This window comes from Podarcis liolepis (assembly GCF_965112155.1).
Source record: "Podarcis liolepis genome assembly, chromosome: 4".
In the NCBI taxonomy this organism is placed as follows: Eukaryota; Metazoa; Chordata; class Lepidosauria; order Squamata; family Lacertidae; genus Podarcis; species Podarcis liolepis.
Window position 1 is genome coordinate 91,285,486 of NC_139558.1, and position 9,553 is coordinate 91,295,038.

A 9,553-nucleotide genomic window follows, 5' to 3' on the forward strand; every position below is an offset into this window, starting at 1 on the left:
CTGCTTGCAGGATTCCCATAGGTATCTGATTGGTCAATGTACCTGAAGGAGCATCTCCACCCCCATCGTTCTGCCTGGACACTGAGGTCCAGCGCCGAGGGCCTTCTAGCGGTTCCCTCACTGCGAGAAGCAAAGCTACAAGGAACCAGGCAGAGGGCCTTCTCGGTAGTGGCACCCGCCCTGTGGAACGCCCTCCCATCAGATGTCAAAGAGATAAGCAACTACCTGACATTCAGAAGACATCTTAAGGCAGCCCTGTTCAGGGAAGTTTTTAATGTGTGACATCTTAGTGTATTTTTGGTCTTTGTGGAAGCCGCCCAGAGTGGCTGGGGAAAACCAGCCAGATGGGTGGGGTACATATAATAAATTATTATTTTTATTTTTATTATTATTTTTATTATTATTATTATAAAGTGATGCTGGTCCTGATGGACCTTTTGGTCTGTCCAGTAGCCACCTTCTTATGTTCTCCAAGAGAATGTGGAGACTGCCTCTGTTACACAGAGGTGCCATTTGTCAGAACTGTGCACATGGCAGTGTGACCTTTACAGCTGTGTTTTGCGTATATTGAGGTTGGGCACTCCCAATTTGGTCAGAGCAGTGGGAGGCAGGCATTAGAGAAGAATGCTGGAAGGGCCAGGGCTCAGAACTGCAGCTCAGAAAAAGATATTTTCCCCTCTCAAGGACTCCACGTTCTTTGTTTGTTTCCAAGCACTCCATTCAAACACCCTCTATACATTGGAGCACATCTCAGGAGTCAATAGAGTGACTGGTACAGAGCCAAGAAGAGTGAGAGATTGCAATGCAAGTATCTCCCATTCAATGAGGATACTATTCAGTGGAACAAGACAAATTGATTTTGAATGACTCTCTGGCTGTTTCCATATGCTGAGCTGAAACTAGATCAAAACTGAATTGCTTCTACCGAGACCACTTTTCGAAAGTTAAGTTTATCATAAGTAGAGTTGAAATACTCCAGAGTCCTAGTCCGGTGTTAATGATGGACTTATGTAACAGTTCTCTCTCTCGCTCTGTCTGTCTCTGAATCAGACAGTTGGAAAAACCAAAGGCACTTGGGTATTAAAAAAACCTACCCCTACTCCTGCTCATGCATTCTTCATCACAAGCAGACAACAGGTGTACTCTCAAATGAGGCCTACCAAGCAAACTTCTCCAGATGGTGTTTTCTAGCATTGCCTGCTTGTTTCCATTTGTTCTCATGGTATGATGATAACTCCCTCGCCTTTTTTTTTCTGCCTTTCTCTCAAGCAGAAAAAAATGCTACTAATGCTTCACCTCTCCTCACTTCAAAGAGGATATCGTAAAGTGCAACCCCTCACCCCCCAAAGCTGTACACAACTCGTGCCTCTGGGGAGGGGCACCGTTATGTACTGAGTTGAATAGGATCCAAAATGCAGCAGTCTGATTGGTCCTAGAACAATAGGATCCAAAATGCAGCAGTCTGATTGGTCCTAGAACAATAGGATCCAAACTGCAACAGTCTGATTGGTCCTAGAACAATAGGATCCAAAATGCAGCAGTCTGATTGGTCCTAGAATAACAGGATCCAAAATGCAGCAGTCTGATTGGTCCTAGAACAATAGGATTCAGAAAGCAGCAGTCTGATTGGTCCTAGAACAATAGGATCCAGAATGCAGCAGTCTGATTGGTCCTAGAACAATAGGATTCAGAAAGCAGCAGTCTGATTGGTCCTAGAACAATAGGATTCAGAAAGCAGCAGTCTGATTGGTCCTAGAACAATAGGATTCAGAAAGCAGCAGTCTGATTGGTCCTAGAACAATAGGATTCAGAAAGCAGCAGTCTGATTGGTCCTAGAACAATAGGATTCAGAAAGCAGCAGTCTGATTGGTCCTAGAACAATAGGATCCAGAATGCAGCAGTCTGATTGGTCCACAGGAGCCACCCAATCCAGCTCCAGGTGGAAGTGAATCCACAACCTGATTGGCCAGCAGGAGAATCCCGGAATTAGCCAATCACGTGGGGCCCATTGTGTAAATAATGTATATAAAGCAGACATTCTGGGGGAACTTCCATTCCTCCTCACCAATATAAGCTGAATAAAGAGCATGAAATCCACTCTCGACTCCGAGTATATTTCAGGCACATTAAGCCTCCTGAATGAGAAACTAGCCTTCTCAGTCATAAAAGGACTTTTAATTCCCACTTTCTTCTGGCACTTGCAAAACTGGGGAGGTGTGCTTCCATTTTGGCAGACACTCTAGTCCTCTTGAAAACTGGGGTGCAGACCCCATGAGGGGAGCAGAAAGGACGCGTGGTCTCTCAACTACCACTCCAGGCCCTGTCCCTCTTTCATGTTTTTCCAACTTGTGGAAGTTGCCTGTGGAGATTATTTTCAAATTATAGAGGCTCCCCACACATTTTTCAATCCAGGAAAATCCCAAGAGCTACTAGTAAACCCACTGAGATTTTTTACAGTTGAACATCAGTTCCAGTGTAAGGGGCCATTGCTTAGTTATAGACTGCAGACTCCAGATGCTCAGAAGTAGAAGGTGTGGTCCTTGGCATCTCCAGGTGAAAAAAGTTCAGAGGGTGGAAGCAGCAGCAGGGGAAACAGGCTCCTCCATCAACTGTCGGTTACCAGCAGTCATTCCATCAAAGTGCACTGGAGGGAGAGATGGAGAAAGAGGCCAGTCCATTGGCTTTGCAGAGAGGCTAGCTCCAGACCCCAGAAGAGCTGCCATTATGAGTGGTCATTCTAAGTACCGTATTTTTCGCTCTATAGGACACACCTTTTCCCCTTCAAAAATGAAGGGGAAATGTGTGTGCGTCCTATGGAGCGAAGGCGCCATAGCCCCGCGACCCTCTCCCGGCTGGAGAGGTGACACGCGGCTATGGCAGGAGCCTCTTTAGCTGCGCGCCACCTCTCCAGCTAGGAGAGCGCGTGCGGGGCTAAAGAAGCCATAGAAGCTTTCCGCTGCTCCCTGACCTGCTCTTTGGAGCTGGTGGTGGGCTTCCCCCGGCCAACCCCAAAGAGCAGGTCGAAAGGAACCTGAAGCCTAGAGAGCAAGAGGGATTGGTGTGCACCGACCCCTCTCGCTCTCCAGGCCTCCAAGGTAGCCGCCTGAAGGCGACTGAACACACCTTAAACGGCACCTTGTTTTAGAGGGGGAAAACAAGAGGGGGGAAATTCTCCCCCTCTCTGCACAGCGCCTCCTGCCGCTTCGCTGAAGGGGCGCTGGGCAGAGAGGGGGAGAATTTTTTTTTCTTGTTTTCCCCCCTCTAAAACAAGGTGCGTCCTATTGTCCGGTGCGTCCTATGGTGTGAAAAATACGGTACCTGTGTGCAACTTGAAAATCTGGAGCCACAATTGGCTTGCTTTCCTTTTTCCTTTTTCCTCCTTCCTCTTCCCTCCTCATTCCTTTTTCCTTTCATGTTGTGTCTTTTAGATTTCAAGCCTGCAGGCAGGGACGGTCATTTCCCATTGATCTTATGTACACTCCACTGGGAGCAAACCCCCCCCCCCAAAAAAAAACCCCTCAAGTATGTAAAGAAACATCAGACAAATATTTGGTACAGGTCGAGGGTGGGAAACTGGAGCCAGCTGGCAGAAAAAATCTTTATCTCTTCTACCCCAAGCCAGGTTTGAGCATGGTTGTGTTTCTGACATTATCCTGTGTGCGCCATTTCCTGAGCAAGGCTTACCCTTGTATGTGGCATATTTCCAAGTGTGAGACATGATCCAGTCAAAAAGCTTGAAGACAGAAGCTCAGTCCTTCTGATTTGTAATTGGATGCCTCCAACATATCAATGAGGGAGCTTAGCATCGCCGCAGAGCAGCTTCTCCCTGTACTATTAAGACGTCCTCCTCTATCACAAATGGAAGAAGAGCAAATTGTGTAGAGGAAATTGACAGATTAAACAGTAATAAATCTCCAGGACCAGATGGCATGCATGCTAGCGTTCTCGAGGAGCTCAAATCTGAAATGGATGGCCTATTGATTTGGGTATTTATCTGTTCTAAGCCTCCAGACCTATGCCCAAAAAAACTGGAGATAACAAATATAATGGCCCGTTTAAAGAAAGAGTAGAAAAATGGTGTGAAAAAATCACAAGAGCCTGAAAAATACTTTGGCATCAGTAGTCATGTTACCAGTGCAAGTCAACAAAAATAGACATCAATTAAATCACAGTGCAAAAAGGGAATTCTGATACAACTTTGATACGATTGCATGAGTGCATAAAGGTTGCTTTCCCCCCGCTGTGGTTTCATCAATGTGCATAAGCACTGGTGTGTAACATGAAAGGAAAACAAGGCAGACTGAAAGCTGGGGCAAGTATGAGACAATATCAAAATGATGTTTTGGAAATCTCCAGTCTGAGATGCCCACAGTTCATAGAGGGATCATAGAATGGTAGAGTTGGAAGGGACCACAAGGATCATCTGCTCCAACCCCCTGTTATGGTTCTGGAGGAGACTCTTGAGAGTCCCATGGAATGCAAGAAGAACAAACCTATCCATTCTGAAGGAAATCAGCCCTGAGTGCTCACTGGAAGGACAGATCGTGAAGCTGAGGCTCCAATACTTTGGCCACCTCATGAGAAGAGAAGACTCCCTGGAAAAGATCCTGATGTTGGGAAAGATGGAGGGCACAAGGAGAAGGGGATGACAGAGGATGAGGCGGTTGGACAGTGTTCTCGAAGCTACAAACATGAGTCTGACCAAACTGCTGGAGGCAGTGGAAGACAGGAGTGCCTGGCGTGCTCTGGTCCATGGGGTCACGAAGAGTCGGACACGACTAAATGACTAAACAACAACCACAATAATCATGGAACTTTGAAGTGTCAGGCATAGCCCTATTGGCTTTAGCCCAAACGTAGCAGAGTTTTCCTGCACAGCGAGGAAGCTAGTTGCGGCGGTAATGACTAGTCAGCTAGACTCAGAATAACTATTTACAGGATTTATTAAAAGGGAAAATAAAACCAGCAGAGTTTCTGCATACAAATAAAAGCAAAATAAATCCTCTCTTTCTTTCTCTCTCTCTCTCATAACCATACACAGCACTTCTAACTCCTAACACACCTCACACCAAACTGTGCTAGCAATCCTAGATAACAGAGTTGAGTGCTGCTCGTTAACCAATCAGAGTGAGTAGTTTCTAGGTCAAGCAGACCTGGGCTTTCTGCCAAGAGTAAATTGACACCAGCTTGAGTTAATTGTGCGAAGCCAGAATCTGCAAGTTTCCCACGAGAACCAATTAACAGAAACTGAACACCCCCTCACAGATTCTGCTGAACAATTAACTCCAAATACACCTATGTAGGAGATTATTTTTCCAGCAAACCTAAACCCTTGCACATTCGCTTGTTCTTTATCTTTGCCAATGGTTTAGTTAACACATCTGCTACATTTTCTTCACTTGATACATAAGTACAGGTGATTACATTGTCTTGTACACAGCAACGTACATTTTGGTATTTTACAGAGATATGTTTGGAACGCGATTTGAAACCCTCTGTTTTACTTAAGGTTATACAAGCTTGATTATCAATGTGAACTTGTACTGGTTCTCCACAATTCACATTTAAATCTTCCAACAAATGCTTGAAATAAATCACCTCGTTGCACAATTCACTCAATGCGGCATACTCTGATTCCGTTGATGACACACTTACAACGTCTTGCTTGCGTGACCGCCAGCTGATTAAAGCTCCGCCGACCATTATGACTAGTCCTGTGACAGATTTTCTATCCGGCAAATTTCCCCAATCACTATCACAGTAGCAACTCAACATTTCATCCTCTGAAGAATTTAATTGTAACATATAGCCAATTGTCTGTTTGAGATATCTCAGAACTTGTTTTACCCCTTTCCAGGCATTTAGTGTGGGTTTTGAGACCAATCTACTTAATATGCCTACTGCATAGCTAATATCAGGTCTGGACCACTGTGCTATATACAATAAACTTCCAATTACAGAGTGATATACATCAGGATGTTCAAATTCAGGACTCTCATCTATGTGAAGTGTTTTTATGAAACCTGGATCCATAGGCACCGCTGCCCCTTTGCAATCCTGCATCCTGTAAGTAGTCAGTAGTTGTTTAACTTTGTTCTGCTGACTAATTAGGCAGCTGCCATCTTGGGCCCAGCACACTTCCAACCCTAGATATGTCCTAACCGGGCCTAAGTCCTTCACTTTGAACTTACTGGACAATTGCTTGGCAAACCTTTTAGTTTGTTTATCTGTTTTGCAAGCATACAAAACATCATCTACATAAATCAGACAAAACTCTTGATCACTGCCTGTACCACGTACATAAACACAATTGTCAGCTGTACTCTGTTTGAAACCAAATGACACTAAGGCCTCATGGAAACATTTGTTCCAAGATCTTGCAGCCTGTTTGAGACCATATAGAGCTTTGTTTAATTTCAACACTCTATTGGAACCTGTCTCATAACCAGGCGGTTCGGCTAGATACAGGTCTTCTGATATTGATGCATGTAAATATGCAGTCTGAATGTCAAAATGGTTTAACAGGAGTTTTCTCTTTGCTCCAAGCGTTAAAATCAGCCTTACACTGTCCCCCTTAGCAGTAGGGGAAAAAGTCTCGTCATAATCTTTTCCAGGCCTCTGAGAATATCCTTGAGCCACTAAACGAGCTTTGTATTTGTACTCTCCTGTCACCAGAGGTTTAAGTTTGTACACCCACCTGCAGCCTACAATCTTTGCCCCCTCAGGCGCTGGTACTGGTGTAAAAACCTTGTGCTCATTCAGAGAGGACATCTCTTCCTCCATTGCCTGTTTCCAGAGCTCTGCCTCCTCTTTTGGTAACTTTAACACCTCCTGAAAACTCTTGGGCTCTGCAATTACACTAAACACATTTGCAGTATCTGGAGAAAAACGCACCGGAGGCACTCCTTTGTTTTGTCTTTTAGATCTTCTGGGAGAAAATTTTTCTTCTGACCCACTTTCCTCCTCAGAACTACGACCTCTCTTTTGTTGCTTAGCAACTGGTCTCTGGCTAACTCCACTTTCTTGAGAGCTCTTATCTGAACTTTCCTCCCCCTCAGACTCTGATTCTCTATGTTTACCTTCAGAGTCATGAAGCTCCTGAGAAGGTTCAAACCAAACCTCAGTATTGGCATGCAGTCTCTCCCAGCCACCATGTTCACAAAAACTGGCATTCCTGGAGATCACAATGCCATTTGTCCCTTCAGCAAAGCGGAAACCTTTTCCCAGCTCCTGGTAACCCACAAACACTAACTGTTTGGTCTTAGGATCTCCCTTCTTTCTCATTTGTTTCGGAATTAATACCCAGGCTTTTGATCCAAACACATGCAAATGGTCAATTTTAGGTTTTTTCTGAAACAATTTAAAGTATGGGGTTGTACCTATTGTTTGATGAAAGAGCCTATTTTGGAGATAACACGCGGTGAGCATGCTCTCCCCCCAATAAGACATGGGCAAATCAGCATCATCAAGCATGGCAAACATCATATTTTGTAAAGATCTGTTTTTTCGTTCTGCAACGCCATTCTCCTCTGGGGAAAAAACGTTCGTTTTCCTGTGCCCAATGCCACGCTTTTGTAACCAATCTTTAAAGGCATTTGACATAAATTCGCCACCTCTGTCTGTCTGTATCCTTTTGAGTTTAATGGACAGAAATCTTTCCACAGATGCCACCCAGCCTTTAAACTTAGTGAACACGTCACCCTTATTCTTCATGGGAAAAACCCAAGAGTAACGTGTGGCATCATCCACAATTGTTAGTGAAAAGCTGCTCCACCCCTGCTTACAGCAAATGGACCAATTACGTCCATGTGAACCAGCTGTAGCGGTGACTCACTAACTCTGTCACTTCTGGGGTAAGAGACTCTGTGGGTTTTAACCTTTTTACAAACATTACAATCAAGGTACTTGTTACAACTCTTTAAATTACCCCCATCAGCCAATTCAGACATTTTTAGTACACTTTTCCAGCAAGCATGCCCCATTTTCCTATGCAATAAGTGCACACAGTTGTCATGTATAGCTTTGTTATTCACTGCAGGCTGAGATTTACTGACTACTGCTGCAACTTGAGATCCTGCTTTAAGCCAAAACAAGCCTCCCTCTGACTTAGCAGTGCCTAAAATCTCACCAGCCTTCTTAATAATGCAACTGTCTCCTTCAAAATACACTTTAAACCCAGCCTTCAGCAAACAATCTACAGACATCAGATTGCTCCTTAATGACGGCACACAAAGTACATTTTGCAGGCATTCACGAAGACAAGGAACAAAAACTGCACCCCCCGAAATCACTTCGGAAGTACTTCCGTCTGCTAGAGCCACCTGGCTGTGCTGTGCTGAGTTCTTGGAAACAAACAATTCATCTGAATTTACGATGTGGCGAGATGCTCCAGAATCGACCACCCAGACCGCTTGTTTCTCATCAGCAATCTTGACCTTGGCGGTCACCAGCTGAGCCGACTGTTTTTGTTTGAAGAATTTCCTTTTACGCTGCTGCTGCTGCTGATCTCGTCTCTGCTCCTGCACCGGCAACTGAGACTTGACCAACTCCGGACATTGTCGTTTTAGATGCGCTGAAGACCCACATCGGAAACAACGCCTAACAGCAAACGCTGACTCCTCACCAGTACGCTGCTTTTGCTCCACCTCTGGCACGGCATGAGAACTCCTTCCAAACCGTCCACCTGTAGAAGCCTCTGCAGCCAACAACCTTTCTTGCCTCTTCTGCCATTCTTCAATCAAACGCCCAGTAACGTAACTGACTGATAAATCACGCTCCTGTATGCCTTCTAGAGACAAAACTAAATTATCCCAGCTTTCCGGGAGAGAACTCAAAATAATAGCCACCTTCTCCTGCTGGTCTAACGCACAGTCTCTTTCCTGTAGCGCTGCAAACTTTAACTGTAAACTGTGTAGGTGTTCCTGCATTGTAACCCCAGGCTGTAATATTGCCTTGTACAATGCCTTGTGAATGAACAGCTTGGAAACCGCTGTCCCACGCACATGGAGTTCTTTAAGTGCTTGCCACACACCTCTAGCTGTCTTGATTCCCCTCACATACGGCAACTGGGAATCTTCCAGCCCCAAGACAATTGTGGCCCTTGCTCTTTGGTCTTTATCGAGGTCTTCATCATCAGGCTTCGCAGGAAACTTACTCACCACTTGCCAGAGACGATCCCTCTGCAGCACTGCCTGCATGCGTTCCGACCACAGCAAGTAATTGGAGTCATTCAGACGCTCAAAAGCCATCTGAACTGGTTGTGAGGTCATCTTGAGAGCGATGTCCCTGGAACCCGGAACCAGCTACTCACGACCACCGAGAGAGAAAACAGGAACCACAGCACCCAGCACTCACACGCTGCAGCTGTTGTCCTTCTGTCCACTGCGTCACCAGCTTCACAGGAACCAGCCAGTGTCCATCTGCTGCACCAACAGGAACAACAACTTCTGGAACTACTGGAACCAACGCCGTTGATGCTGACACCACCGCAACTCAGGCTGGCAGCACAATGCCCATAACCTCATGGAACTTTGAAGTGTCAGGCATAGCCCTA